This window comes from Callithrix jacchus, chromosome 7, assembly GCF_049354715.1.
Source record: "Callithrix jacchus isolate 240 chromosome 7, calJac240_pri, whole genome shotgun sequence".
NCBI classification, from domain to species: domain Eukaryota; kingdom Metazoa; phylum Chordata; class Mammalia; order Primates; family Cebidae; genus Callithrix; species Callithrix jacchus.
In genome coordinates this window covers 76,902,607-76,909,631 of record NC_133508.1, presented here as the reverse complement: position 1 = coordinate 76,909,631, position 7,025 = coordinate 76,902,607, and the positions used below count along the sequence as shown (strand labels likewise).

At 44.5% G+C, this 7,025-nt stretch overlaps 1 non-coding gene across 1 annotated transcript; it reads right to left on the bottom strand.

Annotated features, from left to right (window-relative positions):
- Positions 1 to 492: 492 nt before the first annotated feature.
- On the bottom strand, positions 493 to 609 carry LOC118143306 (U5 spliceosomal RNA). Its single transcript, XR_004727534.1, has one exon. It is a non-coding gene; the product is annotated as a U5 spliceosomal RNA (small nuclear RNA).
- Positions 610 to 7,025: the final 6,416 nt, after the last annotated feature.

Here is a 7,025-nt window from a genome sequence, read left to right as displayed (position 1 = left end):
AAACAAAGATAATATACAGAGAATACGCCCTTGTAAAGATGTTTAGTATTAACAGCCATTAGGAAAATGCAAGTTCAAATCATGGAAAGATGTTATTACACATTTAAAGTCACAAAAATAAATAAATAAATAAAAGATATTATCACACATTTAAAATGATATGATGAGGCCAGGTGCAGTGGCTCACGCCTGTAGTCCCAGAACTTTAGGAGTCGGAGATGGGTGGACCACCTGAGGTCAGGAGTTTGAGACCAGCCTGGCCAACATGGAGAAACCCTGTCTCTACTAAAAATACAAAAAATTAGCCAGGCGTGGTGGTGCATGCCGGTAATCCCAGCTAATTGGGAGGCTGAGGCGGGAGAATCGCTTAACCCAGGAGGTGGAGGTAAACCGATACTGCACCACTGCACTACAGCCTGGGCAACAGATTGAGATTACATCTCAAAAAAAAAAAAAAAGAAGTTGCTCACACTTTTTTTTTTTAATATAATGAGCCCTGCCTAAGCAGGACATCAAAAAATTCAGTTATAAACTCATAATTGTTCCTCTCCACGGAAATCTTTAGTAAAAGGCGAAAGATTTATTCGTTATAAAGAGAAACCAGAGCATCACACTTTCTTTGGGAAGCCAAGGTGGGTGGATCACTTGAGTCCAAGAGTTTGAGGCCAGCCTGGGCAACAAGGCAGAAACCCCATCTCTACTAATAATACAAAAGATTAGCTGGGCATGGTGGTGCATGCCTGTAGTCCCAGCTACTTGGGAAGCTGAGGTGGGAGGATTGCTTGACCCCAGGAGGTGGAGGTTGCATTGAGCTGAGATCATGCCACTACACTTGGTCTCAAAAAAAAAAAGAAGTTGTTGAAGTGCACCAGGTGATGCCAGGATTCTGAGATGAGGGAAGGATGTGACCCAGGCACCCAAATCACTAGTGAGTGAGAGACAGTGACCCAGGGAAAAAAGGATGATGTCAAGAAGGATGAGGGATGTTAGAATCAGTTGGTATAATTGCCGAATGCAGTGGCTCATGCTTGTAATCCTAGCACTTTGGGAGGCCGAGGCAGGGCAGGAGTTTGAGACCAGCCTGACCAACATGGTGAAACCCTGTCTCTTCAAAAAATACAAAATTAGCTGTGTGTGGTAGCCCGCTCCTATAATCCCAACTACTCAGGAGGCTGAGGCAGGAGAATCACTTAAACCTAGGTGGCGGAGGTTGCGGTGAGCTGAGATTGTGCCACTGCACTCCAGCCTGGGCAACAGAGTGAGACTCCAGCTCAAAAAAAAAAAAAAAGTATCAGTTGGTATATGCCTAAGAGAGTAGGGATTTCTACAATGAGGTGTCTGGAAAAATATCTGAAGACACAATGTGGAGGCCAGGTGCAGTCTGGCCTGCGCCTATGATCCCAGCACTTTGGAAGGCCGAGGCAGGAGGATGGCTTGAGTTCAGAAATTTGAGGCCAGCCTGAGCAACATAGGGAGACCCCCCCAGCCCCACTACAAAAAAATAAAACATAGCTGGGTGTGGTGGTGCATGTTTGTGCACCTCCCAGCTACTCCGGAGGCTGAGGTGAGAGAATCACCTGAGCCCAGGAGGTTGAAGTTGCCGTGAGCCCTGATGGCACCACTGCACTGCAGCCTAGGTGACAGGGTGAAACCCTGTATCAAAGTACATAAATATATAATTTTTAACAAGAAACAATGTAGACATTGATTCCACCCCCCCACCCCCAACCCCACCCCCCACCCCCGTCACTGAGGGATATGGGTGTGAGAGGATAATCAGCCTCCGAGTAAGAGGGCTGCAGGGGAGGATTGTTGCCACCGAGGATCATGTTAAGTTCTGTGGCTTGGAGGTGGAGGACACACTCCGGGAAATTGAAAACAATAAGGAAGTTGCCTGATTGTTGAACCCGTGTCCCAGAAGACACCGTGGGAAGGTTAGGATGGGAGACTGGCAGAGAACTTGGAAGCTGGGTCGGGGAGGGGAAACAGAACAGCAAGGAGAGAGATTTTGGAAGATGATCAAGGAAATGATGTGAGCCTGGTGCATTTGGCAAGGTGTAAGAGGATTTAGTCTTGCTCAGGAGGTGCTGTGACTTCAAGCCCTTAAAAAAAAAAAAAAAAGGGCGGGGAGGATTTAGTCCATGAGCTCCAAACAGTGTTCTGAGAACCTGCCCCTGAGAGGTACAGGTATAGTTAGGGAAGGTCCTTACAGTTCAGCCTCGTGTGAGTTGGGGGTTGTTTCAGGATCTGTTAAACTTGCTGATTCTGTGGCACACACCTGTAGCCCCAGCTACTCAGGGTCCTGAATTAGGAGGTTTGCTTGAGCCTAGGAGTTCCAGTCTGGCCTGAGCAACATAGTGAGATCCTGCCTCTTTACAACAAAATCTAAGAACTTCTGCAGTTGGGGAGCACAGGGGATGAATCAGGTTCAGTCTCTGGTCAAATATTTCTCTATGACTACAACTTAAAATTGCATTGAAAGAAAAGAAATCCTGAATTAATTATGATGAAAGGAAATAGAAGGGACGTTTATATTCCTCATATTTTTTGCTCTAGTCCCTAGGAGGTTGTGTCCAGACTCTGTGCGTTGTTCCTTGGGAGAAGGGATGAGGTTGGGGAGGGCGCGGTGTCTATGCTCCCTCCTGGTCCAAGACCTGGCCTCTTAGGCCCTCACTTTCAAGCTTGCTCCTGCAGAAGAAATTACTATGGTAGGTGAGTCAAAAACAGGCATTCGAGTTGCTTTTTTAGTGTCCTTGATATAATCTTAAACTCTATGCACTAATAGGTTTTCTCATTTGAAACCATTCTTTCTTGGTATGCAACCAACCTGGTCATGACGTATCTTTTAATAAATTACTGTATTCAATCTGTTAATTTTTTTTTTTTCTTGCTCTGTCACCCAGGTTAGATTGCAGTGGTGCAATCTCGGCTTACCATAACCTCCACCTCCCAGGTTCAAGCAATTCTCCTGCTTCAGCCTCCTGAGTAGCTGGGATGACAGGCACTGCCACCACACCTGGTTAATTTTTGTGTTTTTAGTAGAGACGGGGTTTCGCCATGTTGGCCAGGATGGTCTCAAACTCCTGACCTCAGGAGATCCACCCACCTCGGCCTCCCAAAGTGCTGGGATTATAGGCATAAGCCACTGCACCTGGCCTATTTTTATTTTTATTTATTTATTTTTTTTGAGATGGAGTTTCGCTCTTATTACCCAGTCTGGAGAGCAATGGCGCGATCTTGGTTTTTTAGACAGAGTCTCACAATCTTCCTCACTGCAACCTCCGCCTCCCAGTTTCAAACGATTCTCCTGTCTCAGCCTCCTGAGTAGCTGGGACTACAGGTGTGTGCCACCATGCAAGATAATTTTTGTATTTTTGGTAGAGACAGGGTTTCACCATGTTGGCCAGGCTGGTCTTGAACTCCTGACCTCAGGTGATCCACCTGCCTCAGCCTCCCAAAGTGCTAGGATCACAGGCATGAGCCACTGCACTCAGCCCAATCTGTTAATATTTTATATGGGATTTTTGCATCTATGTTCATAAGATAGATTGGCCTTTAATATTCCTTTCTCTTACTGCTCATCACTAATTTGGGTATCAAGTTTATATCAGCCCATAAATGAGTTTGAAAATGCTCTTTATTTTTCTATTCTCTAAAAAGTTTGTAGAATATTTAATTAGATATTCTTTTAAATGTTTCATAGAGCTTGTCTTATTGATTTATAAGAGCTCTTTGTATGTTTTCAATATTAATTATTTGTCTGGTAATGTATATTGTGAATATTTCTTTTCTGGCTTTTAATTTTATCTATAATTTTTATTGTAAAAACATTTAAAAAGTGTGATAAAGTCAACTTTAAGCATTTTTTTCTTATCTATTTTAGGTTTTGTGTACTGCCCAGAAATGTTTTTCATGCCAAAAAATTATTTTTAAAATTTCTTTCAGGCCTTTTGTAATTTGCTATCCTTATATTTAGGCTCCCAATTAATTTGTTCAAGAATGTAATTTGGATATGTTGATATAGAAATCTGACTTGAATTTTTTTCTGAATATATGACCAATTACCTCAACATTCAGTCTACCCTTCTCTAACTGCTCTTGAATTTAACCTTTATCATAAACTAAATATAGATACTTTCATCATAGATTTAAAATATTATATATACATCTATATTGCCCAGTCTTGAAATCTTGGGCTCAAGGGAACCTCCCACCTCGGCCTCCCAAAGTGCTGGAATTACAAGTTTGAGCCACCATTCCTGGCCATTTGTTTTCATGTTTTTATTCTTATTTTTTGTGTTTTTAGAGACAGAGTCTTGTTCTGTCACCCAGGCTAGGATGCCATGGCTCAATCATAGCTAGCTCACTGCAGCCTCAAACTCCTGGACTCAAGTGATCCTTCCACCTCTGCCTCTCAAGCAGCTGGGAGACACCACTACACCCTGCTAATCTTTTTTCACTTTGTAACCTCAAGTGATTCTCCTGCCTCAGCTTTCCAGAGTACTGAGATTACAGGTGTGAGCCACCACACCTGGCCAACATGGAGTTTTCTTATACAGAAATGTAGATATATGGCTCGCCACTTACTCAGAGTCTCCCTGCGCCTTAAGAGTCCTATGCACCAAGTGCATACTGAGGAGGCTGAAGTGGGAGGATCCCTTGCGCCTGGGAGGTCAAGGCTGCAGTGAGCTGAGATGGTGCCACTGCACTCCAGCCTGTCTCCAAATACCAACAAACAAACACCTGCATGCAACTGGCTGGAACCTCCAGTCCAGGTCTTGTGGTCAAAGCCTTACCTAAAATGTTTCTTGACTGGCTCAAGTTTTAAGCTTCAGCTACCACTGAATTGGTTCAGTTTATAACCCAAAGTGTGGTAGGATGTATTTTCCAAAGATGATTGCACCAATAAAAATTGTATCCCCAGGCTGGGTACAGTGGCCCACACCTGTAATCCCAGCACTTTGGGAGTCCAAGGCAGAAGGATTGCTTGAGCCCAGGAGTTCAAGACAATCTGGGAGACGTGGAAGACCCTGTGCCTACAAAATATAAAAAATGAGCTGGGTGCCTGTAGTCCCAGCTACTCAGGAGGCTGAAGTGGGAGGATCAGGAGCCCGGGAAGGTGAGGCTGCAGTGAGCGGTGCTTGCACCACTGAACCTCAGCCAAGGTGACAGAGGGAGACCCTGTCTCACAAGAAGGAAATAAATATATAAATAAATTTCATATCCCATCCTCTTCTTAAAATGTGACATTAACACATGCTTGAAGAGGTGGGGGTCTCTGTTCCCTCCCCTTGATCCTGGGCAGAACTTTGTAATTGCCTCAACGGTAAGAATGTGGTGAAAGTGCCACTGCACGACTTCCAAGGACAGGTCCTGAGAGGCAATTCTCTTCAGTCTGGTGCTCTCCTATTTCCTCTGAGCTGCTATAGAGGACATTCAGCCACTTGAAGCTGCCATGTCGTAAAAAATTCTTGGAAAGCCCACAAAGGGATCAAGGAGAGAACCATCCAAGAAACTCCAACGGCTCCAGCCCCAGCCATTGAAGGCTTCCTAGTACAGACAACAGACATGTGAGTGAGGAAGCCTTCTAGGGACAGCCCCAGCCACCATCTGACTACTCCCTCATAACAGACCCCAGGCTTGGGAGCCAGAACTAACCAGCAGAGGCACTCCTTAATTCCTAATCCAAAGAAATTGTCATTTTACGCTGGGCATGGTGGCTCACACCTATAATTGCAGCATTTTGGGAGGCCGAGGTGGGTGGATCACAAAGTCAGGAGTTCAAGACCAGCCTGGCCAACATGGTGAAACCCCATCGCTACTAAAAATACAAAAAAAATTAGCTGGGCATGGTGGCTCATGCCTGTAGTCCCAGCTACTTGGGAGGCCGAGGCAGGAGAACTGCTCGAACCCAGCAGGCAGAGGTTGCAGTGAGCAGAGATAGTGCCACTGCACTCCAGCCTGGATGACACAGTGAGACTCCATCTCAAAAAAAAAAAAAAAAAAGAAAAGAAATTGTAATTTTAAGCTGCTGAATTTTAGGCTTTTTTTTTTTATGGTGCAACAGGTAATTAATACACCAATGTGTGCTGTCCAGACTGTGAGCCTGTGAAAGTCGTCTCCTTTCCATAATTTCCGCACACAAAAAGAAAACTTACTCACACAAGGCCTTTTTGTGGTTAGGCCACAAGAGATAAAGAGATAAATGACATAAAACCAACAACTTAAAATTGAATTTGGACATCTCAGTTCTAAAAATCCTTTATACCACCCCCCCCCAAGCAATGCTCATCATCCTTATCTTACCTCCTCCTCCTCCTCTCATCTTCATATAAACTTCAAATTCTTCTTCACTCTGTCAGGCAGAGCAATTACATTCTTCCAGCTCTTTCTCCCAAACTCAGCTCCAGGCCAACCTTTCAAAGTCCAGAGCCCTTTGCTAACCTGCCCAGTGGAATTGAGCTTTTCTAGCTCCAACTAGGTTCATCATTTTAGCTGATCTGCCTGTGGCCAGCTTCCCTACATTGGATGCCAACCTGGTAAAACAACAATCCATAAATCATAGTGAAAGCTAAAATGTATCAAGGACCTACTATGTGCTGGTGCAGGTTAAGCACCTCACATGAGCCATTTCATTCAACCATCACCAAAACCCTTTAAGATAAGTACTATTTGCTGGGCAGGGTGACTCATGTCTGCAATCCCAGCACTCTGGGAGGCTGAAGCAGGTGGATCGCCTGAGGTCAGGAGTTCAAGACCAGCCTGGCCAACATGGCAAAACCCCATCTCTACTAAAAATACAAAAATTAGCCAGGCATTGTGGTGCACGCCTGTAGTCCCAGCTACTCAGGAGGCCGAGGCAGTAGAAATGCTTGTACTTGGGAGGGGAAGTTTGCAGTGAGCTGAGATCATCCCACTGCACTCTATCCTGGGTGACAGAGTGAAACTCTGTCTCAAGAAAAAAAAAAAAGAAGATAAGGACTATTATTATCTCCATTTCACAGATGAGAAAACTGAGACTTCAT